This window comes from Phasianus colchicus, chromosome Z (genome assembly GCF_987193195.1).
Source record: "Phasianus colchicus chromosome Z, bPhaCol1.hap1.1, whole genome shotgun sequence".
Taxonomy (NCBI): Eukaryota; Metazoa; Chordata; class Aves; order Galliformes; family Phasianidae; genus Phasianus; species Phasianus colchicus.
Window position 1 is genome coordinate 16985926 of NC_143476.1, and position 27878 is coordinate 17013803.

At 39.0% G+C, this 27878-nt stretch overlaps 1 long non-coding RNA gene across 1 annotated transcript in view; it reads left to right on the forward strand.

Moving 5' to 3' along the window:
• The first annotated feature begins 1485 nt into the window (after positions 1 to 1485).
• The window catches only part of LOC149912670 (uncharacterized), a 38094-nt gene continuing 11701 nt past the window's right edge, over positions 1486 to 27878 (forward strand). Inside the window, exons 1-2 of the long non-coding RNA XR_016462295.1 lie at positions 1486 to 1646; positions 2388 to 2558. This is a non-coding gene — a long non-coding RNA (uncharacterized LOC149912670). The remainder of the gene's footprint in view (positions 1647 to 2387; positions 2559 to 27878) is intronic.

Below are 27878 nucleotides of genomic sequence, written 5' to 3' on the forward strand. Positions count from 1 at the left end.
ACCCTTGTACCGTTAGTAGCCCTTTACAAATTTCTTAAATACCACATTTGTATCTAACCAACACCTGAATTTTATGAAACATTTACTTTCACTCTTTTGAATAACATTTATGCCATAAACATTAAAATTTTTGTCTTCTGAGTTACTGATCTCCCTTCTTTATTGATTTAGGACCTTCTCTTCATTTTTCTTGGCTGCAGGCTTTGGAGGAATACTTTTCTTGAGAGAAGTATTGAATACAATGCCATCTGTAGGATTTTTTCACCATAGTGAATACAGGTCTTCATCTACAATCTAGTTTTATCTTCTGTCCTATGTTTGTGTATTTCCTTTTCCTGCAATTCAAGTGTTGTTTGTTTGGTATTTTTTCTACTTCCATGTTTGTTTGGTGTGTTTTTTGTGTTCTTTCTGGAGGGTTATCTCTGTCATCTCAGCAGTAATCATTAGTTTTAAAAGCTTTTTTAGATTCTGGAAAAACTACTGTAGCCTGAGTGCTCACAGTCAGATTTCTGCACTCAGTTTTCTGGCCGGTTACTCTGTATGTCATTCTGTGTAGTCTGGCAATGTAAACCAGTGGATTATTTCTCTAGACTCTTCATTACACCATCTTTCTGAAGCCTTGAAACATCTACAAAAAAATCTACATGTCAAAACATTGCTAGAAACTGTAGTAACCATTATGATTCTTCATTAATAAAATGATGATGCCCCATTTAAATTTTCATTATTTTTTTTTAATTCCTTACTGCTATTTATTTAGTTTGGCATGAAAAAGAAATTATAATTAATTTCTAATTTGTCTTTATTTCATATACATCTGGTTAGAAGCAGGATTTTGACAGGTTGCTCACAAGTTATTATTTGTTTTTACAGAAATTTTTGTTGCTGTTTAAATTTCATGAGTTGTCAGAAGCCAGCTATATTTGGCTCCCTGACCAGTGCATAGAAAAAGTGAGTTTAAAAGTCCACTATGTTCCTCTTTGATGACTCTGCTGTACAAAAGAATTTCTGACTATTAATAAGCTTTTCTCCTTCTTACCTAGCAAAGTTATTCATGGAATATGGAACATCGTAGAAGATGAGTTTGTCTATTGACACATTCGATCTCCAGCCCCTCTCAGTTTTGTCACTTCATACTTTCTACCTTTCTCTCTTTTCCTGACAAATGGGGTTGGGATTTGAAACAGCAACATGTAGTAAGCAGTGCTTGAGTTACAAGACTGCTGGGCTGTGAGGAGTGCTGTGTGCTCCAGAAAGTGATGATACCAGCAATCTGGAGCTATGCATGTACAGGCAGGCAGATGAGGTCACAGTCCCATGTTACTCACAGTATGCCTGCGAGCACACCAAATGTGCTCTCACACTCGAGGTGTGAGCATCTGTTAAAACCAATTCACACTGTTGCAGCCAGGCAGCAGCATCAGAAGGCAGGCAGTAACTAGTTATGTCTGAGGTAGCAGTTTCCTGAAGAGCCTCTCTGCTGATTCCAACTGTGAGTGCTGCTCCTTCTGTTCCTCTCCATTTCAGATCAAGTTCAGACTCATTATCCTAAAATGATCAGCATTCTGTGCTACAAGGACGGTGATGGATAGGAGAGGTGGATGCCAACTTCTGCACCTCTCTGCCCTGGGAGGGGACACACAGAGGTACTGTTCTCAGTCAGGGGGTAGAAGGCAAGAAGCTGAGGTTGTCGTGTACCAGCCCAGGCTAGTGTTTGAAGGCATGAGTGGTCTTATGTCAGTGGCTAAAATAACTTTTCCAGCACTCCTGTAGAGGTAATGAGGGGCATTCATGCAGATCACTATTTGTCCTCATTTTGGCTTAAATAGGGTTAATTTTAAAAAAATTTTATTTCTATTTTTTAATTTTTCCCCTATGAGAGAGCTGGGGCTCTTCAGCCTAGAGAAGAGAAGTCTCTGGGGGAACTTATAGTGGCCTTCCAGTTCCTGAGGGGGACCTACAACAAAACTGGGGAGGAACTTTTACAAGGGCGGGTAACAGCAGGACAAGGGGAAATGATTTTAAACTGGAAGAGGGTAGGTTTAGACTAGGTATTAAGAAGAAATTCATCACTGTGAGAGTGGTGAGACACTGGAACAAGTTGCCCAGCAAGGCTGTGAATGCCCTCTCTCTGGAAGTATTGAAGGCTAGGCTGGATGGGGCTTTGAGCAGCCTGGTGTAGAGAAGGTGTTCCTGCCTACAGCAGCAGAGTTGGAGGTAGATAATCTTAAAGGTCACTTTCAATCCATACCATCCTATAATTCTGATATGATTCTATGAATCACCTGTGTTTTGGATTTAGAATGAGGTTAACACTGATAACACACCAGTGTTTTAGCTGTTGCTGATCAGAGCAAATTCTTATTTTCCTTGTGCTGCCCTGCCAGCAAGGAGCTGGAGAGAACAAGAAGCTGGGAGGAGACAGAACCAGGACAGCTGACCTAGACAGGCCAAAGGGATGTCCCATATCACGTGGTGTCATGCAAATACTCTAAAACTGAGGAGACCTGGATAGGTGAAGAGCAGAAACTACCACTGACTGGGGCACCTGGGCACTGGTAAGTGGATGGTGAAAAACTACATTAGTAAATAATAATAATAATAATAATAATTTCCTTTTCTTTTTTATCATGCCATCTTTATCCCAACCCATGAATTCTACTCTCTTCACTCTGAAATGACAGAAATGAGGAGGTCAGCCATGTACAGGCCCAGTTCCCACAGCGACCTGTGTAATGTCAGCTTTATGCTACTTGAGTGTTCTCTAACATATGGGCTTTAAACTTTGAAAATGTCTCAATACAAGTGCATTGTGGTCAGATAGACATGTCTTGAAAATGTATTGAAATAATTTTCAGTATTTCAGTTAAAATAATGTTTGAATGACACTTTAACATCATCTCATTTTCACTGATCTTAAAAGATCACAAAGTTTTCTCCTACATCCTTTGGTCAGCTGAAGATCCCAACAACAGAATTAAACTTTATGCTCTTTTTCTCAGCTTTGATATATGTCTCATTTGTCTTTGTGTGTGGTGAGTTCCCAGGGCTGAAAATAAGCATGACAAGAGACTGAGAATTTGATTATATAAGGGTTGGTATTGCCCACAAGGAACGGGGGGTAACTTCAGAGTATAAGAGCAAAAATATGGACAGAATGTTAAGTTTCCACTATTTTCTTGAACACTTTCAAAGATGGCGACTCTACCTTCTTTTAGCCTTTCTGTCCTCGTGGGCACACTGCTGGCTCATGTTTGGCCTCACACTGACCAACATCCCCAGGTGTATTTCTTCCACACTGTCTTCCAGCCACTCTGCCCCAAGCCTATAGTGGTGCCTGGGGTTGTTTTGGCCAAAGTATAGGACCCAAAACTTGGTCTTGTTGAACTTCATCTTAGTAGTCTCAGCCCAGTAATCCAGCCTGTCCAGATTCCCCAGAAGAGCGTTCCTATCCCCAGTCAGATCAGCACTTTCTTTCTACTTGGTGTCATCTGCAAGCTTGCTGGGGACACGCTCAATTCCCTCATCCAGGTCATCAATAAGGATATGAAACAGGACAGGTCCCAGTACCAAGCCCTGAGAAACTCCACTTGTGATCGGTTGTCAGCTGAATTTACCTCCATGCACCACCATTTTCTTGGCCCAGCCTTCTAGATAGTTCTTTACCTAGCAAAGAGGATACCCATCCAAGCCAAGGACTGCCAGCTTCCCCAAGAGAATACTGTGGGAAACAGCTTTGCTGAACTCTAGGTAGAGTATGTTAACAGACTTTCCTCATCCACTAGGCTGGTCACTTGATCACAGAAGGAGATCGGGTTGGTCAAGTTCTCTCAGCATCCTTGGTGGATCCCATCTGGCCCCATGAACTTGTGACAGGTCCGTTTGTCCAGGTGAAGAAGCAGGCTCTGTCTTCACCTGAGTTGTGTGGGGGTTATTCTGTTTCTCTTCCCAAGCATCCAGGTCAGGAGGTAGAGTATCCCAAGGATAACTGATCTGACTTGTAAAGACAGATGTAAAGAAGGCACTGAGAGTCTCAGCCTTTTCCTTATCCTCAGTGGACAGTTCTCTGCCATATGGAGTAAAGGCTGGAGATTCTCCTTACCTCACCTCTTACTTTTAATACATTTGTAAAAAAGTTTTTTTGTTCTTTTGTAGTACAGTGGCTAGGTTGAATTCAGGCTGTGTTTGCCTTCCTAAATTTCTCTCTGCGTATCCTAACAACTTCTTTGTACTCTCCCTGAGTTGCCCATCACTTTTACAACTATTACACAGACATACTATTACAAAATGCTTATATGCTCTCCCTCTTAGAACACAAAGGTATTTGGATGTAAGGTCTAACTGCAACTCAAGTATTTCCAGGCCATATTTGTCTGTATGAAATAGAATAGTAGTATGAAATAAAATAGTAGATTTTGTAGTAAATATATTTCTAGTGGAGGAAAATACCATGATGGTAATCCCTTGTCACAGCTGGTAGGGCCTGTTGCATGCATTAATTGATGGAATCCTGATGACTGAGCAAGGAAAGGATATATATTTATCTCTGTGCAATTTAAACACTAGACCAGTGGTGTCTGCTGACAAGGGAACAGACAGACTAATTTTACCTAAGCAATCACCACAGTTCCCCACTCTGTGGCTGATCTTGCTGCGCGTGTGACAATCGCATCTTCAGACATGAGACACAAATTGGGGTCCCACAGATTGCAAGAGGCCATGAGGCTCATTGAGTAGAAGAGATATTTCTGACAGTGTGGCAGGAGTATCAGGGGCTACACTAGTTTTTTTCTCAGCAAGAACTCAGTCTCACACAGAAGAGTTATCGTACTAGAAGCTTTTAATGAGCCTTTTATCCCGAGCTGGCTCTAGTTGGATGATTATTACATCTTTTAGGCTGCAAATAAAAAATAATAAAATGTATTTTGTCAGAAAATATAGGTTGATATATTCTATTCCGTTCTGGCAAAACATAAAAACCGCATCTAGGCAAAATGTGAAAAAAGGGTAGGCCTAATGAAGTCATAAAGTCCAGCTACAGGATATTTACTCTTCTTCACAGCTTAAAAGCATGAAAAGCAAATCTATGAAATGTCTCTAGGAAAGCCATCAATCCCTCAGAATATTATTTATTTATTTATTTTATCTTGCGGAATATATATTTCACTTCTGATTCTTCTCCTTAATTGCAGTATATATTGTAGATATTCTCAAGCAAGTATATCCATGTACACAGAATGAGCTAAATTCTGAAACTCTTAAGTAGGCAAATTTTAAATCATTCTTACAACTGACTGATTTCTTTTAGCTGGCTGGTAACCCTGCAGCATCTATCTCTTCTCATGTGACAAGATACCACAAACTCAGTCTAGTGCTTCTTAATTAAAGATGTTAAATTACTGCCATGCTTTCCTTGTCTGGTCGAGTCATTTGAACATGATGGAGGAATTAGCTTACTGAAATATCAGAAAGAGCAAGCAATATAATATGTGAATTCCTAAAAATATATGAGTAGAGATTTCACATTTGTTTTGGCTGTATTATCAGAATTTTATATTCAAGAACCAACTACATCCCTCATTAGCAGATTTCTAGGTTTTACTACACAGTAAAACCATCTTCACTCATACATAAGTATCTAATTCTCTAATGAGTTCTATATAGCTAGTTACATGATTTCCCAGCAGACCTTAATGAGGTGCTAATAGCCAAGAGATTATCTCTTCCAGCCATTCACATAGCAAAGGGCAAACAGTAGATGCACATGTGCCATGTAATAGGGTAGATGCATAGTTTTAAAAAGGATCATGATTATGAAAGAGGGAAATCCAGAGGGTTTCACAACCTGTCATGGATAAAGAGATATTGAAAGTGATAGTCAGACATATTGCAAAAGAATTTCTGTTTACCACTTTACTAATTATTTTCTCATATCTGGAGCTGAGAGTTTCTGTGCTGGCTGCAAAAAAGAAAAAAACAGAACTTAAGGTCTGTCTAATATGTGTCCCTGTGTCTTAGCTGTAACACTGGACAGCATCCTTCAAAGATACATGGCTTTAGAAGGTGCCTTAGGCTCTAGACAGAGACTGCTAAGCCATGGGTGATTCTGCTGAGGATCTGATGAGAGCTGCACCATGACAATTTTAAGAAGAAACATAAATTACTTCAATTTACTCTGAAACATTGTCCTGTTAACTACAGTGGTTCAGGAACATCTGCACAAACACCTCAGAAATCTGCCTGTAGAAAGAAGTGGAGACAATGGCTTCTCAGTAGAACCATGATAAGCCAGTCCTGTTTGAGAGTCAGAGCCATGAGAGAGCTCATTTTCTCCCCTCCTGATATTACCACAGTAACATAGTACATGTGAGGGGAATGCATATTACCCTATATTAAATTACTAAGTAGATAAATTGCATCAATTAACCTGAGTTATTATTTTCTATTTCATTAGAAATGTGTATTTTTATTATTGAGAGTGTCTGGTACATATCTATATAATGATTACAAGGGGCACAATTATTCTTTCATGCAATATTAACCATAACTGATATATCATAGAAATGCAGAGTTGATAGGAAGTCATAGTATAGTTTAGACAGGAGATTATGTCTAAGTTAATATATATAAAAAAATTCTCCAATATTCTGAAAGGTTCGGTGATGTTTAAACTTTAAAAATCAAACACAGATTAGAACGTATTAATGCCAGCCTGTTATTAATCAAAATTACCTGGTTCTGTCCCAAAAGGAGAAGCTGGAATATTTGTACTTATACAAAGCTGAAGGAATCACACATTTCTAAAAGCATCTCCACATTTAATGTAGTGGAATTAGCAAGTGCTGCTTCTGGCCTTTTTAAATCCCTTAATTCATTTGATTATCTCCCCTTGTACCTTGAGGACATTCTCTGCTGTTAAAATTAGAAACTGGAGTGCTCTGAGAAGAGGAGCCAATACCTTGCAACTGCATCTTGAAGGGATTGTGTGTTTGCTTATTTCGTGAAACATAATTTAGTTCTAAGCAATGCTTCATGCACTTTAGCTAATGGTTTTCACGAGTTCTAAATGACCTCTCTACATCTTCCGTGGCTTGTCCTTGTAGCCTCAAGGGGACAACGCTACACATCAGGGAAGAAACAGTTCAGAAAATTGTTCTGTTTCATCTGGTGTTTATTAAGTTTCTGAACACATATGAGAATAGCAAGGTATTTTTGCCCCAGATTGCACTGACCTTTGTGTTATATAGTTAGACCAACACAGATCCTGTGAAGGAGAGTACAGATCACGTGAGCAGTGTTAATAGACTGGGCTGAATGGCAGCAATGGCAAAGTAATGAACTGCATACATCATGCGCTCTGATGCCAGTTTCTTTTATTTCCATGAAGCTGCTTAATGAGATTTTTCATGCATAAAATTAATTTTTGCCCTATTCTATCAGCTTCCAGCACTAAAGGATTTACTTACAATTTTGTCAGATTTTATTTATATTTGCAATAAAAGGAACCAGAATCATAATGAATGCTTTCATTGATAAAGACAGGAAACACAAAAGAACTAAGGGAAACACAGAGACCACTTTCAGTTACATTTAGAAAGTGCTCATGAGATGCTACTCAAAGAATACATGGAAGTCCATCCAGACAGAGAAGTCATATTTCAAAGATAGAGATTTTGAATGCTGTCCAGTCATCCATGTCAAGATAAAACCAAAGCTATTAACAGCTAGCTCCATTCATTGCAGGCAAAAAATCACCTTTGTCAATCCCTTTAAAGTTTATGCTGCTCTCCTTAACACATGATAGGTGACTGCCTTGGGCAGTCAGGCCAGTTATTCACATATGCTGCCCCTTTCCTTCTGAAGAAGGAATTCAAAAGAATCTATCACTGTGCACCATCATTTTTGCAGGAAAACAGTGAAGACAACCGGAGAAGGAGCAGGATGTTGTGTTCTTTTCAATAATACATATAATGCATAAATAATTGTTTTTAGCCCTGGTAATATTTATAGTCAGAAAAATATTTTTTCTTTGCTAATCAAATTTGCATGAATTATTAGTGGTTAAAAAAAAAAAAAAAAAAAAGGAAGGAAGAAAACTAAACTACAGTTTTCATAATGAGTGTGCTATAGTTTGAGAGTCTCCATTTACAATGTCAGATGATACTTGTCAACAGTTTACGGGCTGGTTTGGCCTGGTTCCATGACTAGTGGGGCAGAGAGATTTCATGAATCCGCGCCTCTGGAAAAGGGAAACAAGGGACCTCAAGATAATTAAATACAGTGGCAACGATCTGAGGAGAAACAAACTAATTCACTAAATACGGTATTGGAATGCAAGATAATGCACTATAATAAAATATAATTAAAATTGAAGCTAATAAAACAAATATAATGAGAAAGAGTGTCTGAAAGGTGGATAGACCCCACCATAATGCTGAGGTGAGGTGCGCAGTCTGGTTGAGCAGAAGAGATGAGAGCCTGACGAAGAAGAGCACATCAGGTGACTTTGCCAGGGGTTATATCTCCTCTCTGACTGCAAAGCCCCCTGGGGTATGTAGTTCCTCTTCTCTTCCAGACAGGTGCCCAGAACTGGAGCATTAACACCTTAACTCCCAGTGCACTACATGATGTTATGATGTGGAATACTGATAACCAAAAATCATAAACCATGACAGTACTGATGGCAGATGATCAGGGGACTGCAGCACCTCCCCTACGAAGACAGGCTAAGGGAGCTGGGCTTGTTCAGCCTGGAGAAAAGAAGGCTACGGGGTGACCTCACTGCAACCTTTCAGTACCTAAAGGGAGCCTACAAACAGGGTAGATAACAGCAGGACAAGGGAAATGATTTTAAGTTGAGGGAGGGAAGATTTAGGTTGGAAGATCTTTACAGAGAGAGTGGTGAAGTGTTGGAACAGGCTGCCCAGAGAGGTTGTGGATCCCCTGTCCCTGGAAGTGTTCAAGACCAGGTTGGATGGGGCCGTGGGCAGCCTGGTCTAGCATTAAATGAGGAGGTTGGTGGCCCTGCATGTGGCAGGGGGTTGGAGATTCATGATCCTTGAGGTCCCTTCCAACCCAGGCCATTCTGTGATTCTGTGATTCTATGATTCTGTGCACAGGCTACAAACCAGAATGGCTTAATCAGAGGGCACAGCAGAAAAAGGGTAGTGTGCCCCTTCATACAATTAACATCTTTCCCCAGTAGGGCAGACATATCCATGCTAGTTTTATCAAAATAGCAGAAGTAACAGTAGCAGAGCTAAAGAAACAACACTGGCTTCAGACAGTTTTGTGAAAGGTAATGACCATGGGGCAGGAAATTCAGCTGTGTGTGGCAGCCTTACCAGTTTTCCCAGGCTTTGGCCAGGGAGGACATACTGGATACCCATTTAGTGATAGTTGTAACATTACACAGTTTCCTCTCCCATCCTCACAACTCTGTCTTGTGGAAGTTACTGTTAGGGAAAACAAAATGAAAGAAATTCATTAGGTATTCTTCCAAATTAGGGCACCAAATGACTTTGATCAAATAAATTAATCTTCATTTATTTCAGGCACAGGAAAAACACCCGCTTTGGTTGCAAGCCAGATGTCATAACTAGAAAGTTTATTTTAGGATCATTGGATACAATCTGAGGTGCTCAAGATGAAGCATAGGATGATAGGTTTGTTTTTTTTCCCCTTCCCCCTGCTAGTTGACATTTTAATATAATCACTGGAGGCAGTTTGTGAAAATGTGAACATATAAAACAATCTGAATGCTTTGAATTAGGTACAAAGAGTGGAGGAAGAGCAAGATCAAATTCCACCTGCCTGGCAAGTATAGGTAGTGCAATGGCACATACACAATATTGATGATCCTTCTGCTCACTCCTTTTTGTGGCCATATGTGTGATCACAAAAACCAGGGGACACTGACTATTGCTCATCCTTTTACTTTTGCCTGGGACTCATCAAATATCTGCAGCTTTATTTCTGCTTCTCTCACTAGAAGGAAGCAGATACATTTCTGAATAAATTCACTCAGAGCTGAAACAAACTAATACACAAGAGCATGCAAAACACCTGCTTTAAAAGGCTCATTTAGAGAAAATTACAGCAAATTATTTCAAAAAAGTATGAGATGATTTAAATGAATGAGATTTTCTGCCCTTATCTTTATAGCTAGAATGGAAACAATAAAAATAAACATTCTCCCAAGAATCCTATTTCTGTGCAAACATGTTCAACAGACAATCCTCATGAAACTGAATTACTTGGTAAACACATCTCCAGATTCACACTGAATGGTGATGTTTATAAAATGAATCATTAGGATCTTGAAGAATTCTGATGGGCTCCCCTGCTGGTCTTAATGGTTATATGCACACGAAGAGCAAGACAGATCAAATAATACTGAATTAGGTCAATGATGTAAAAATCTAATGACTACAAACAAATAAAATGATGCTGATACTATATAAAAGTTATCCTGTTAAGAATCAGAAAGAAATAAGTATTCCAAACACCTACTGGACATGATCCTGTAATTACAAATTTCCTAAGACAAGTAATTCCAATTTTTCCTCTAGACACATTTCCTTAGGAAAAAAAAAAAAAAGTTTGAAGTAGTATTTTTCTCTAAGTAATCCACCCTGAATTTCTGCTTCAATCACCTTCAACCTTCCAGAGGGATAGCTAGGTAATAAGTATTAACCCACTTTGCAGTCAAGACAAAACAGAACTCAACTGAAGATCACTATCCTCTGTCCCACTGAATAGGAAATCACATACATACATGACAGTACAGTGTAAAGTTTATTCTTTGACATTACTGAATCTACTCTCCCTAACAGTGAGCCACACTTTGGTAAACCGGACTCTGATCAATATAAATCAAAACCACCTCTCAGTGACAAATATGCCATCAAATAAATTACGTTCAATGAAATGACTTCAGTGTCACAAAGAGGCTGATGTGATTTGCAGTGAGCATAAAGGAAAACCATGAAAACAGATAACATCACAATAAAAATATTTCCAGCTTTGCACTGAGCATTTATTGTGTGATTGTAAAACCCTTTGATAAAACTTCATTATCAAGAACATCAAAATAGGAATGTGAGGTTTCTGAATATTGTTGTGAATATTGTACAAAGACAGTGATATCCGTCAGCATGAAAAGTGTCAGACATAGATCAGACAGATTATAAATAAGTAGGCTGTTCTGAAAGGTATGGTTCCCAATTATTTCCATATAAACTACGATAGATACAATGAGCACAATAAGACTATTTGATGGAGCAAATTCTTAGCTCCAAAGCACAATTTTTCAACACATGTTGCTATTCAGCATGCAGTAACAAATCTTACTTATTCATAACTTATGAACTGGAGGGAAAGAGACACTGAGCTAAGAATTTGGGGCATACAGATGTAAAATTTGATATAATCTCATTGTGCTTGGACTGTGTCCAAGCCAAACAGAATACACACAGCATGAAACATCAAGATATAAACTGCTTAAAAAAGCTGTTAACATAGGATGCATGGTAAACATCTGAGAGTATCATGCAGGCACAAGTCCAGCTATACAACGTTTGTCCACCACTTGCATGAAGAGAATACTTTGTTGTCAATATTAAAACCTTAGAGAAGGTAGGAAATTGCTTTCTGAAAAGGTTAATAAGATAATAGATTGTTCCAGAGAATCAGAGAGTTTCTGTTGATCAACTTCAAAGTCATTTGAAATGCAGAAAGATAACAAAGCTAGGAGTTGGGGTTCTTTTCTGTGTGTTTGTGCAAATATCTGGAAAAATTCTAGATACACTGGAACCAGTTGTAAAAGCAATTTGGGCATTTAGTATCCATTGGCATGAACATACACTGACACAGGCCTGACTACAGAGAACAGATCAAGTCACAGAAACACATTCATTTAATGAACTTTCTATAGCTAAAGATGACTAATACTAAAAGTTATTTGGAAATGGCCATATTTCTGAAATTGAACTATTTTATATACATCTAGGTTAAATTTCGACAGAAAGATCAATATTTCCTATGCATAGACAGAAACTTCAGCTCAACAATAGCTATTTCTATCTGCATAATGGCTGTATGAAATAAACACACTATATTTTGAGCTTTTATTGCATGCCTAAAAACATGAAGTTATGATTTTTACTTGCATAAAACCAAAATCTCACTGTTTCCCTAGACAGGAACAGAAAAATTTCTTTCAAAGTATGCACATTATAATGTTGCTGTACCATCTCTCCTATTCTTAGGAAGACTAACTATAATGATGCTGTATTTTCATAGCCAAGGACTGCACTAATTTAGAAATGTAAGATGTAAGAAACGCATGAACTAACAATGAAGAACCTATTTTAATACCTAAAGCCTCATTACCTTGACAAAATGTATACGGCAACATTATTATGATTGAGATAGGATTTTAATAGTACATTTTGAAGCAGAACTGAAACATTCTATGATTCTATTCCTGAAGACGACTAAAGACCAAGATAGATTTAAGCATTTTGTAACGAACAAATTTTGTTATATATTGCACCAAACAATGTAGATTCTACTACATGAAAATTCAATACCATTTTTATTATGCTGGTCCTTTGATTTATTGACTGAATCTTATGAAGAAATCAACAGACAGGTAAATAGTGTGAGGACAGTCAATAATCCTAGAAGAGGGGAAAGATAAGAGAGGGCTCCAAAAGTGATAAATCTTGAAAAAAACTTTAAGAGTGAGTACATTGCATTTCTTTTGTACTATCACAATCATTCATCTAAATAATAAAATAAGGGAAACAGAGGATGATTAATCACTGTGTTCAATAATCTATAAGGTTTTAAAATAGAAGTAAATTTATCACAGTAACACTGAAGGGAGTGAGGGAAAAATTTGGTTTATCATAGAATCATAGAATGGCTTAGCTTAGAGAGGACCCTAAGGATCATCCATTTCCAACACCCTGCCATGGGCAGTTACCAGCTACTAGATCAGGCTGCTCAGGGCCCCATCCAACCAGGCCTTAAATGCTTCCAGAGATGGGGCACCCACAGCTTACCTGAGCACCTTGTTCCAGAACTCACCATCCTTTGAGTAAAATATTTCTAACCTAAACCTCACCTTTTTTAGCTTCGAGCCATTCCCCCTTCTTCTATTACTATCAGATTGCATAAGTAGTCAGTCCTCTTTTAATTGTTTTAAAATCATCTCCTACTAATTTCAGTGGATGCCCCTTCATCAAATACAGTAGAAATCCCAGGGGACATCAGCATTCCTTAAGCACCTTTGATGATATGAAATAAAATAGTCAGTATCTCAAGTAACACCCTAGAGATGTTCAAGGCCAGATTGGAAGGGGCCTTGGACAACCTGTATTAAATGGGGAAGTTGGTGGCCCTGCATGTGGCAGGGGGGTTGGAGATTCACGACCCTTGAGGTCCCTTCCAACCCTGGCCATTCTGTTATTCTATGATTCTATGGTTCTGTAAGCGCTGAATTAATATATTATAAGAAACATTGAAGAGCTGAGAGTTTCAAATGAATCTCCAGTAATCTAGGTTCTAGATGAATACATCTGGAGGAAACAGCTGTCAGCAACTTCATCACTGATAACAACCTATCTTGTAGACCTGCAAAATATTTGGAGGGTTTTCTGGCTGAGCGTAGACCAGGAGTAGGAAGTTAGTCATCATGATTTAATTTATACTTATGCATCTCTTTTCAACTACAGTTTTTGATGTCTAAGTTTTTCAACTTACTAAAATAAATATATTCTTTGCTGCAATAAGTTTATGCAGGTGCCCATCACCACAGCTAGAATGCGAGTTTCAGCATATTAAGCTGTGCAAGTTCCCACTTAAAAACTGAAAGGATAAATCATGTCAATGTTATCATGTCTTAGATTGTAATGCTGAAGCCAATAAAGTAAAACACAGCAGTAACCATTTGTTGCCATAAGCAGAAACTCTACTGTATGCAACAAAAATTTATTGTAACAAATTTTTTTTTCCATTTTCACACTCAAGTGTGAATACTCTCAGCCTCACTGTAGAATCTTCAAAGTAAAGCTTGCCTCTTTTGAAACGAGTGCAGTGAAGTCTCAATGGAACTGAGGAGTTTTCATGCCACCCTTTTTTCTTCTTTTCCCCGTCTCTTAGTTCTTATAAATACTACAGAAATAGTATTGACTCACAGGAATACTAACCAAGATTTTGAAGCTCATATAGACTCAGAAGACTTGCTTGTTCTCAATGTATTATCTCTTAGAAATTTCACTTCACTCTAACTTTTATGATTTTTTTTCTCACTTTCTTATTAGCTGGCTTCCTTCTGTGTCCAATAATTCAATCTCTGAATTTTCTCATTTAGTTTTGCGTACAAGTTTGCAAATAATCAAAAACTAAACCTTATGAACATAGAGGCTGTCATGTTCCAGAGGAACAGCGCCAATGCTTATCTAGCCTTGAAGAGAAAGGGAGAATACAGGGAATATAAGCAAGAGTCAAGAATTCTAATACAATTCTGAAATCTAGAAAATTTACTTCCTTACAACTTTTTTCCTACATTACTGAAGAGTAATTCTGCCACTGAATCAAACTCATTCTTGAAAAAAAGGGTGTTTTTTGTTTGTTTGGTTGGTTTTTTGGGGGGAGGAGGGAGGGAGGGGTTTGTGTGTTTGTTTTTTGTTTTTGTTTTTTTGCATTAAGGATTAATATTTTAAAGAGAAAGTTCTGAACACACACACAGACACACACACTGGGGATATATTTTTCCCAAAAACTCAGCTAAAAGTCATGACACTTAGTACATGAGCAATTTTCTCGTTCAATTTAACAAGTTGAAGTTATATTGCTAAAGATTTAGATGTACTGGAGCAGGGAAATGGCAAACATCACCTTAAAGAATCACTCCTGCCACACCTTGCAGCCTATCTAAACAGAGGTGATGCTTAACAAACTATAGGATTATACAATCATAGAATCGTCACAAGGTTGGAAATGACCTATAAGATCATCTAGTCCAGCCATCTTTACACTACCACTGCTACCACAAGCTACTAAACCATATTTCACAGCTCCTCATCCAGACGCCTCTTGAACACTGCCAGGAACAGTGACTCCACCACCTCCCTGGGCAGCCATTCCACTGCCTGACCACTCTCTGAGAGAAAGTTTTTCCTCATGTCCAACCTAAACCTCCTCTGGTACAACTTGTGGCTATTTCCCCAGGTCCTGCTCGTTGCCTGGGAGAAGAGGCCAAACCCCTCTTCACCACAACCTCCCTTCAGGAAGTTGTAGAATGCAATGAGGTCTCCCTTGAGCCTCCTCTTCTCCAGACCGAACAATCCCAGCTCCCTCAGCCGCTCCTGATAGGACTTGTGCTCCAGACCCCTCACCAGTTTCGTTGCCCTTCTCTGGACACGCTCCAGGGCCTCAGTGTCTTTCTTGTAGTGAGGGGCCCAAAACTGAACACAGTACTTGAGGTGTGGCCTCACCAGTGCTGAGTACAGGGGATGATCACCTCCCTGCTCCTGCTGGCCACACTATTTCTAATGCAGGCCAGGATGCCGTTGGCCCTCTTGGCCACCTGGGCACACTGCTGGCTCATGTTCAGCCGAGCATCAACCAACACCCCCAGGTCCCTTCTGTAACATGAGATTTTAAAAAAGGAATAAAGAAAGGAGCAGGCCATAGACAGTATCTTTTATTTAGCTTAACCTACACTACAAAACAAACAAATAAATGAATAACTCTTCCCCCAAACAAACAGCCAATAACAAAGAAAAAAGAATTAGTCGATGTGAAACAGTCTAAATATCTATATACATATATTAATGAACCTTTATTTTAGCAGTGTTCTACAATGAAGAGTATTTTTCCTGTTCAAGCAAGAGCTTTCATTCCCATCCCAGACTCAACATGCAAGTGACAGAAAGTGAAGTGCCAACAAATTTGATCAGAATATGAGTGCTGCCTTCATATACCTTGTTCCAAGTGCCCTATCAGTAGGTAAAATGCACAGCAATAGCAAAGCGCAGATTTTCTGAAAATATCAAGTCCTGTAGAAGAAAACAGGCATCTTGCTACAGCAGTCATGAATGGCATTTCAAGAAATGGGACTCTAGTTCACAGTATTTATTAGTTTATTAAAGAATGTGTTCACATGCTTTGTTACAAATATTTTGGTTACAAATCTGTATGCTATATGCATACTGTCACTCCTTGCTATGTGTTCCACATGCTCTGGCCTTTCTCCTTCACAGTCTCTCCAGCCTGGTAAGCTTAAAGAGCTTTTGCTTACTCGAATTTTCACATTTTAGTTTGGTTAAATAATTCATTTTTTTAAGCACAGTCTTCTCAAGATGACAGTATACCAATTCTCTCTAAGCATTTAAGCATTGTGTTTCTGCCTGCACTGAATACTTCGCATACAGTTACTTTTCTGTTGCTTTCTTTCTTATGAGGCAAAAGTCAGACCAATAATTAGTTGCTATTTCCTCATAGTTATGTGTTTAAAGAACACTACCCTTGAACACAAAACTGGAACAAAACTAACTGCCTCACAACAATTTTAGACTTTTTTCAAACATCATAAAAGCGAGAAAGGATTGTCCCTTCATCAATGACACAAACATTACTTTTTTTCAGAGAAGTAATTTTGCTTTGTAATTCAAGCTCTTAGTATTCAGACCAGTTAATAACTCAAAATAAAAGCATAGTGTCATTGTTAGAGCTGGATACAAAACCTCTTGCTTTTTGTTTTCATTTCTTTTTCCAGTCTAGGTGAGTAATCTCCTTACATGGAAATCTATAGATAATATTGCATTACCTCAGCAAATAGCCACACTAGATAAAGCACCTGAATAACTCATCCAGGGTAGTCATACTAAATAGTACAATTTGGTTCAGATTTCAGTTCATTTCCATTAGTACAAACCATGCTTGCAGACAGGAAGTGACAATACTCCTAACAAAATAATGTGGTAACTTAAAGATACAAACATTTTTCAGTGAATGTCCTCTCCTTACCAGAGGATGTAAAACAAGAGGATGCATTCTTTCTACATATTTCCTGAACAAATATGAGTTTTAAAAACTGTCTTCAGTAAGTGCTCTCCAGATCAAGGTGACTGGCAATGTATTATTCCAGGATCAGGTACTCTAGCTGGGAAGGAACTACTTGAGTCACTGAAGTGTAATTTGCATATTTTCACTCTAACTTGGGACTAGTTAGAATAGAGGATATGAGTTCTTGTCTCAGTATCAAAGAGTATATTTTTAGTTCTTCCTCCAGAAAACATATTGGCACTGAATTTCTCTCACTTTACGTAGCACAGTCCTCTGCACTGAGAACAGGGATAATGGAGTAAAATGCTAGGATCTTTTTTTTTTTTTTCTGAATTCCTTCTGCCTAGATTTTCTTATTTAATATCAGTGCATCACTGATAGCTAAGGTTCCTCTTTCACAGTATATATGCTAAGTTTCTTCCCACAGAAGACCATGTCGTGAATGGTATTTTTCTTTCTTAATTTCCCCCACAGTTCTTTAATTTCCAGCTTAAGTGATGAGACACCCCAGAAGTATTTCACCCAGGGTTGTGTAGCACAGAAGTTAACCACAATAACTTGGCCATCTAATTACTTACGCTTTTTAAAAGAATTTAGCAGAGAACAATAGAAAATGAAATCTAAATGCAAAAAATCTCAGTGGCTAGAGGACAGTGGATTTGTTCTGGTATCTGCTGACAGTGTGAAAGAAAAAGCCTCCATAGAACTTATAGTTCTATGTGTTCTATAGTGTTCTTCATCACTGTCATCAAAGTTCTGTGAAGTTTCACACTCTTCAAACTATCATCAGCTTTAATTCTTTCTTTCATGTGCATCATTGCTTACAACTTATCATAGAATCATAGAATTGCTCAGGTTGGGAAAGACTATAGAGATGAACAAGTCTGATCACAACCTAATCATAGCAAATCAACCTGGATGTTTCAATTACACTCAGCATCACCAAATCTCAAAATACTTTCTAAGTATTAATCCAGAAGAGGGTGTTTGGGAGATGGTAACAATTTCTACAATCCTAATGAAATGGCTGCAAACATAGCACATATCTTTGTGGTTTAAAAGGTAAGAAATAAAAATGAGGTCCACCAAAATATGTTTAAAATTGATGCTTGAACTTGATTTGATGGTCCAGATGCTGTGTGAATTTTATAACAACAAAAACCATTCTAGTCTATATCTATGTTATGTTATGGGATAAGGCTGAGGTGCTTAATGCCTTTTTTGCCTCATTCTCTAGTAGTAAGACTTGTTACTCCCTGGGAACACAGCCCCTACACTGGTAGATAGGGATGGGGAACAGAATAGGCCCTGCATGATCCACAACAAGATGATTTTGGACCTGCTCCAAAAGCTGGATACTCAGAAGTCCATGGGGCTGGATGAATTGCATCCAAGAGTGCTGAGGAAGTTGGTGGGTGTGGTTGCCAAACCACCCTCCATCATTCTTCAGCAGTCCTGGCTAACTGGGAATGTCCAGGCAGACTGTAGACTGGCAAATGTGACGCCCATCTTCAAAAAGGGCAGAAAAGATGATCCTGGTAGCTACAGAGCTGTCAGTCTCACCTTGGTGCCAGAGAAGGTTTTGGAATGGATAATCTTGGGAGCCATCATGGACCAATCAACCAGTCAGCATGGGTTTATGAATGTTAGATCCTGTTTGACAAACCTGACTTCATTCTATGACAAGGTGACCCGCTTAGTGGATGAGGGTCAGGTTGTTGTGGTCTACCTGGACTTCAGTAAGGCCTTTGACACTGTCCCCCACAGCATCCTTGTGGAGAAGATGGCTGTCCATGGTTTGGATGGGCATACACTCTGCTGGGTGAAACACTGGCTGGATGGCTAGGCCCAAAGAGTTGTGGTCAGTGGAATTAAATCCAGTTGGCAGCCGGTCACGAGCAGAGTCCCCCAGGGCTTGGTACTGGGGCTGCTTCTATTTAACATCTTCAGTGCACCCTCAGTATGCTTGTAGATGACACCAAGTTGGGAGGGAGTGTTGATCTGCCAGAGGGGAGAAAGGCACTACTGAGGGACATGGATAGACTGGATTGATGGGACAAGGCAAACTGTATGAGTTTCAATAGGGCCAATTGTTGGGTCCTGCATTTTGGTCACAACAATGCCAGGCAACCCTGCGGGCTTGGGGAGGAGTGACTGGAAAGCTGCCTGATGGAAAGGGACCTTGGTGCACTGATGGACAGTCAGCTGAATACAAGCCAGAGTGTGCCCAGGTGGCTAAGAAGGCCAATGGCATCCTGGCTTGTATCAGGAATGGTGTGGTGAGCAGGACTAGGGAAGTCATTCTACCCCTATACGTGGCACTGGTGAGGCCCCATCTCAAGTACTGTGTTCAGTTTTGGGCACCTCAGTACAGCAAGGACATTGAAGTGCTGGAGCAGGTCCAAGGAAAGGCAACAAGGCTTGCAAAGGGCTTGGAGAATATGCCCTACAAGGAGAGACTGAAGGAACCGGGGCTGTTTCTTCTGGGGAAAAGGAGGCTGAGGGGAGACCTTATTGCTCTCTGCCAGTACCTGAAAGGTAAGTACAGCGAGAGCAGGATTGATCTCTTCTCACTGGTGACAGGACGAGGGGAAATGGCCCTGAGTTGCCCCAGGGTAAGTTTAGTTTGGATATGAGGAAAATCTTCTTTACAAAAAGGGTTGTTAAGCACCAGAATAGGCTCCCCAAGAAGGTGGTTGAGTCACCATCCCTGGATGTGTCTAAAGACCATTTGGATGTGGTGCTCAGGGACATGATTTAGCACAGGGTTGTTAGAGTTGGGGTGGTGTGGTTGGACTCAATGATCTTTGAGGTCTTTTCCAGTCCAGGTGATACTACAATTCTATGATTCTATTATTCTATGTTCTTACTAACTTTGAACAGCCAAGAAATCTGGCAAAAAACGTATTTAATTTTTAATCAATTCAGAATGCTGAAACACTCTTACTACTTTTCTTTCAACCTGGAAGATATTTACACTGGCGGTAACAATAATGATAAAGTACACATAAGTGGATTTTTTTTGTGTGCATGCTTTTCATTTTTATGTCTTTGATTAAAGGAGTAAATCTGAAAGTTTGGTACAGACTTGACTACAGTACAGACAAATGGCTTAAACCAACAGTTAAATATACTTGCATATTTATGAGACACTTTGTGCTATCTTGTCATTAACATTCATACATATACAAAACATGAAGAGGATAACATTAACATTCCAAATGATGCAGTGACTTCTATATGTACTGTCAAGCTTGAATGAACTTTTATTTAACCCTCTCAGTTGCATTACTAATGTGACTTGTAATTTTATTGTAATTGTGGTTAGATAAAGAACTATCTTGTTTATTAAAAAAGTTTTATTTGAAATGTTGGCATCCAAAATCTCAATGACCATCCCCATATACCTAATATAGTGAAAATGTTTTTTAAACACATTTGTTTGCATACTCTGTAACATTCCTGTAACATAAAGGAACCAAATGATATTGTATTTAACTGCTCTTAAAACATCAACAACTTTTTCTTTAAACTCAGTCTCATTTCTCAGGAAAGCTTTCATTCTCCCCTCATAGAAATGAAAGCCTTGTGAAAGATTGGTCTTTAAAAATGGAATAATTACTGAACTAACCCAAATGGAAAAAAAGAACATTCAGACTGTTATATATAACTTAATTTTATGTAATCAAAATTAAGTTAAATAAACATAGCTTCATCTTCTGATATTCTGATGCAATCCTCTGTCTAATTTAATATTTTGGGTGCTTTTAACAAGGCTGCAAGAAGTGCAAGAAGTCTTATTTTACTTTAGACTTCAATAAATGAGCTTGCCTCATGTACTCACTTTCTGCACACTTTTTCTTCAGTAAATAACAGTATTAACAGTAGTAACATATAGCCTGAGAAATGCATTGGGCAAAACAGAGAAAAGCTTTTCAGGCCTGCATAGGTTGCACTGGGGATCTTTCCAATAAGTGCTATTTCTCCAGGCAAGAACAACATGGGACTACCAGCTTACTACAGACAGCCATGTACACGAGAAGGTTTTGTGATTTAGAGTGATCTTCTCCTAAAGTCTGAGCTTAAAACTTCTCAAAGGTGTTTCTCACAGTTGAAACAGGTATTACAGCATGTTTATCCTGTGCAGAACTGGGAAAAGGCTCAATGACTTCTGAAATGGTCAGAAACAATGTGCAATTATCTGTGTGTTTGAACAGAATGAGGAGCAAACTGGAAGACCTAACAGTAAAACAAAGGATATCATGTTGAAACTGTGGCCTGGAAAAGTTTGTATGTGAGACTCAGCAATGCATTACAGCAAAAAATTCAAACTGTAGCACAGATTGAGGGCTTTGTATTCTTCTACCCATAGATACTGTACAGTAACTAGAACAGTTCTGAAGTCAAAAGTTAATTCTATTATAATAAAATCTGTCAGTGGAGTTGAATTAAATTCTAAGACAAGATCAACAGTAATATCTGACTAACCTCATCCACCACCAGAGATGGTAACTCCACCACCTCCCCGGGCAGGCCATCTCAGTGCCTGACCATTCTTTGAGAGAAAAGGTTTTTTCCTTATATCTAATCTAAATCTCCCCTGGTACAACCTGTGGCCTTTTCCTTGGGTCCTAAATAGAATCACAGAATCATATATACAAACAAACAATAATTAACATCCATTAAACACACATTCGCACTTACATACATAGATACATGCATACATATATATATATACATGGAATTACTGACTGCACTCCCCCAACATCAAATTCCCTTGTTGTACACACTGAACATCCCCATTACTCTGTATTACTAACCACATGTGGACCCATGTCATTAAGCAAAAAAGGTTTCACAGAGAGGTTTGCCCTTTCTAGAAGCTGGAAAAACCCAAATCACTTCTTCCAGCATGCCCTTTATGTGTAATACAGGGACCTTATCTCTCTCTACAGTATGTTGGAAGTTGTATTGGGCAGGACCATCTCTATTGGTTGAACCTCAATTGACCAACCAGGTGGCTTCTGCCAAATGCTTCTCCCAAAGCTTAAATGTTCCGCCACCCATTGTTTTCAACATAATTTTTAACAACAAATTGTATCAAACAATTTTACCAGAAGCTGGTGTATGATAAGGGATATGATAAATCCACTCAATGCCATGATCTCTGGCACAAGTATTTGCAAGAGAATTTTTGAAATGAGTCCCATCATCTGACTCAATTCTTTCTGGAGTGCCATGTTGCCAAAGGGCTTGTTTCTCGAGACCCAATATGGTGTTTCAGGTGGTAGCATGGGGTAATGCATATGTTTCAAGCCACCCACTGGTAGCCTCCACCATGGTAAACACATAACGCTTATCATCACAGGTTCGTGGCAAAGTGATACAATCAACCTGCCATGCCTCCCCATATTTATACTTTTGCCACTGCCATTCCTCCCAGAGAGGTTTTATCCTCTTGACTTGTTTAATTGCGGTATATGTTTCATAGTCATGGATAACTTGTGCAATATTGTTCACAGTCCACCCCTGGGTCTCTAGCCCACTTATACGTTGCATCTCCTCCTTGATGGCCAAATATTTCAAGGGCCCAATGAGCTAGAAATAATTCACCCTTGTGTCGCCAGTTCATATCTACTTGAACAACTTCAGTTTTAGCAACTAGATCTATCTGGTGGTTATTTTGTTGTTCTTCAGTAGCCCAATTCCTGGGCACATGAGAATCTACATGACACAACTTTACAACCATATTCTCTATTTGGGCAGTAGTGTCTCTCAACAGTCCAACAGCCCAAATAAATTTACCTCTTCACTGCCAGTTGTTTTGTTCCAATTGCTGTAGCCACCCCCATGAGGCATTTGCCACCATCCATGAGCCAGTATAAAGGATTTGTCACCTCCCCCATTCAGCAACACCTAAGGTCAGTTGGACAGCATTTACCCCTGCAAATTAGCTTGATTCTCCTTTTCCTTTGGAGGCCTCGGCAACGGATTGTGTAGAATTCCATACTGTAGCTTTTCATCTGTAGCTTTCAGCTTCTCCACAGTACAACTTGATCCATCTGAAAACAGGGCATATCTCTTTTCATTTTCTGATAATTCATTGTATGGCAGGGCTTCTTTAACATGTGTTACTTTTTCTCCTGGTGATGTTCCAAACTTTTTACTTTTGGGCCAGTCCATGATCATGTCTAAGGTTCCCGAATGACTGAGGTTTTCCATCTAAGTTCATTATGTAATCAATTCAATCAGTAGAATGATGGGTGGAGGGAAATCTTTAAATATCCAATTTAGCACCAGCGGTCGAAGTGCTAGAAGAGCTGTATTTCAGTATCAGTTACTTCAGAAGCAGCTCGAACTCCATCATACATGGCTAGTATCTTCTCCACAACTGGAGTGTAGTACTCTTCAGACCCCCTCTACACTCAACTCCAAAATCCAAGGCCAAAGACTCCAAATGGGCCTCTCTTTCCAGCAGCAGTGTAGAGGATTTTTTTTACACCACCTACCATCCATACTGGCCTTAGGGCCATGGCGCAGGCTTCTCCTGTTCAATTTGCTCAAAAGTCTGCTGCTGCTCAGGTTCTTCTTTTGCATCACTTGATGAAGGAAGATTACAGTAGGGCTATAATTTGGAACATGCACTCTCCAAAAACACACTACACCCTGAAAAGATTTTCTTTTTTACTATTGGGCAGAGTCATAGCAGTAATTTTGTTGACCACATCCATTGGGATATGAAGACATCCATCTTGGCATTTTGTATCTAGGAACTGAATTTCCTGTGGAGGTCCTTTCATTTTGCTTTGCTTAATAGAGAAAGACCGTCTTGCAGAAGGATTTGTCTTATTCTCTCTCCTTTATTGAAAGCTTCCTCTGCTGTATTGTCCCACACAATAATATCATCAATATAGTGCAGATGTTCAGGAGCACTGCCCAATTTCAATGAGGTTTGGATCAATCAGTGGCGAATAGTCAGTCTTCATTTCCACCCCTGGGGTAACCCCAGGTATACTGAACACCCCTCCAAGTGAAAGCAAACTGTGGCTTACATTCAGTGGCCAAAGGAGTGGAGAAAAAGATGTTATCAATGTCAGTGGTGTCATATCACTTGGCTGCTTCTGACTCTAATTCATACTGGAATTCTACCATGTCTGGTACAGCAGCAGTGGAGGGAGTGTGACTCCATTCAGACTGTGGTAGTCTATTGTCAGTCTTCACTCTCCACTGGCTTTATGCACTGGCCATATGGGGCTGTTAAAAGGTCAGTGAGTTTTGTTTATCATACTCTGACTCTCTAGTCAGTGAGTCAATTGATGAATGAGAAGCAAAGAATCTTGTTAGTGAAGTACCATATCTGTGCACTGTTTTTGTAGCAATTGGTACCTGTTGCTCTTCCACCTGTTAGAACCCCAAAACAGATGGATTTTAACATCTGCTTAACACCTTTTGTGTCTAAAGCAGTTGTTCCAAAGGCCCATCAATACTCCTTTGTATCCTTAGAATACCCTCTTTGAGCTAATTGATACCAAGTATGCATGGAGCTTTTGGGCTCACAAAAGGATGTCACAAAAGGATGCTTTTGCAGTCTTTGCCAGTGAGGCTTATTTCAGCCTCCAACACAGCCAACTCTTGGGAACCCCTAGTCACTCCAGAAATATGAATTGATTTTGTCCTTTCATGACCCAAGGAAGGAATGAGAACACTCTGCGTGCCAATGTCTACCAGTGCCATATATTTCTGCAGGTCTGATGTGACAGAATCCTCACAGTCCAGTACACTCTATTATCCCTTTCCCTGTGCTGGCTGTCAGCAGGACTCCTCTAATGGTTAGCTTTATTGTTTTTCTCCTGGGAATCATGATCAAGGTCTTTTCGGCTTTTGCTGTGTCCCACAGCAACTGAAGCGATTAACTTCATGGAGAAGTTTGCCTTTGTGTTTTTTTTTTGCCTGTTCTCATTGTGCTGTTTATGCCACTTCTTCATATTTTCTCCATGTTCACATAGGTAACTCCACAAGGCAATACATGACATAGAATTACTATTGCCACTTGGTTGAGCAGTAGGACATCTGCTTTTAATAGGTGAGATACTGGATGATACAAGTAGGAAGCAGATCAACTTGATCAGCCCCTTCCAGTAGTCGGTTTTGATGATTCTGATCGTATCATGTGTCTCTGACGCCACCATGGGTTCATCAAGTTCATCACAATGAAGCAAAGTCAACGGTTCCTCCATCATATCTTCCTGTTTACTCTCCATTCTATCCTGTCTTTCAGTTACTTTTGAAATGGCTGGAATATAAACTTGTAGAGCAGATAAATGTTTTTCAAAGTTATGAAATCTAATAATCATGCATAGTTTCATGACACTGGGGATGCCTATCTCTCTAAAATCTCTCCCAAGTCCCTCCACACTCCCTTCCATTCAGTATTGTCTGGCTTTGGGGAAGGCTCCCTCAAAATATTATAAAAACAGATACTGAGTGAAATGATGAGGAGTACATTGAGGGAGACAGACAACATGATTATTGAGTGAGCACTCAAAAAACATATAAGGGATTCAAGGGAGAAACTGGGAGCCTGTTTAAAAATCACACATTCTGTAAAATTAATAAATCCCTCTGGGATGTAGCTTTCAATGTTCAAACCATACCAAATTGTATACAGACACCAAATACATGTTCCCACCAGTGTTTTTAATGTATTATATATACATACATTTCTACAGAGTAGAGTGGCAGACTTAATAAGGGCCCAATACATTCAAAGTCTTAAAATGGGGAACGTGATGGAAAGTAAACTTGCAAAAGTTTTAGAAGAGAAAGAATATCAATTATTTCTTCTCCTTAAAAAAACAAGTTGATACAGAGGTCCCAGAAGGTTGGCAGAAGCCCCAACTTCAAGGTCTTATTTGCAGGCTTGCAATGCAGATAAAAGCTAAGCTTTCTAACAAAACTCTCTGAGGATACAGAGAGTTTCATTCTAAAAGTGTGTTTTTCATGGACAATACCACCAGAAAATTGTCATGGTTCTGGCCTGGTTTGTCCTAGTTTGGTGGCTAAAGGGAAGGAGTGACCCACAAACCCACACCCTGGAAAGGGGAGAAGGAAAAAGGTAGGGAGATAGGCCTGAAAACAAAAATAGTGGCAATGAGCTAAGGGAGAAAAAGAATTTACTAAATATGATAGTGGAATGGGAGATAACACAATATAATACAACATGATTGGAATTGAAGCTGATAAAACAAAGAAAATGAGAGTGTCTAAAACCAAAGGCTTTACTCTAAGGTTGAAGATGAGACAGCTAGGGAGCACACACCGCAGAGATGAGCAGAAATAAAGAAGGGCAGACCTGTGACACCCAATCAGTTTTATCTTTCCCTCTAATGGAAAGTGGAAACAGAACAGTGAAGTTTCCTGGGATCTGTAGATCATTCTTCCTATTCTGAGAACCAGATACCCAGAACTATCAACAATCCACACAAACAGAGCATTAATTCTTCAATTTCCAGTGCAGTTCATGATGCTACGATGTGGAATACCAGTAACAAAAATCATAAATCCATGACACTCACCTATATTATAAGTAACAAATGCTATTATAATACAAGTAAATGAGAATAAATACTTTAAAGCTGAAATTACATTATATGATGCTTTCACACCAAGGAATGACATTACTTTGAATAGAAATCCTTGCTATAGTTTTAAAATATAGTACTATAATCTTGCTTTTTAAAATAACCATTCACAGTTAGCATTACAATTAGCATTACAAAAGCACAGTAATAACAGTAAAGCAGCGTAGTATCAGATAAAATTTCATTATTTACCTTTATTGTCATGCAGAGGAATAGCAAAGCATATGATACACGAAATGGTTCTAAAAATGCAAATCTACGCAATCCCAATTTGCTGCAAATGGCAGCTCTAATTTTATCCACTTACATAAATACATTAACATAATAAGATGTCATGTGATACAAGACAGAGTGGGCTCTTCGCTAGCAGAGACCAGGACAATCATGTTGACTCATACCTGCTTAAAGCTGACATTTGCTATTCTTTTCATCACATTGTTCCAAAACTATCTCTCCTGTCTCCACCTCTACTTGACACGTGCCTAGCAACATATATGATCAAAGAAAACGAAATATGATGTTCAGATACCTGCTTGAATAATATTGCTAATCAGAAGAGGATGTGAGAAAATGTTATGGAAAAAAATGTTTTGAGCGCAAGAGAGACTTTTTATCATTCCCCAGGTCTATGAGGAATAAATTACACAGGCAGCTCAAAGAGTTAGCACATACAACTTAGGGATCCTCACCACATTTCCACAGGACAGATCTACAAGACAAGCAGTGTCTTAGGCCTGAAATATCAGTAAAAGCGGCAGAAAAGTTCTACATTTGACCTTATATATAATATACTTTATAATAATATACTTGACCTTTATAATAATATACTGATAACAGTATGCAGCAGATTATCCTAGGACAATCTGTTATCACTTCCTAGCCCTTTAAAGGGGAACATGAGATTCCAAATTTCAGCATCTGAGACTGAATTTTTAATCAGACAAGAGAAAGTATGGGGAAAGTTAGGTGATACTTCTACGGATCCTGAAGTATGTTATTCAGGTTCACTGGAACTCCTATCAGGGTAAAGATAAGCAGTCAGATAGATAGAGGTATAACAAGTTAGCCTGCAGGAAAATTTCACTCACTTTGCAAAAGGCTTCTTAAAAAAAAATGTTGGATACTACAAACTAAGGTTTGCAAACTAGATACCTTTTA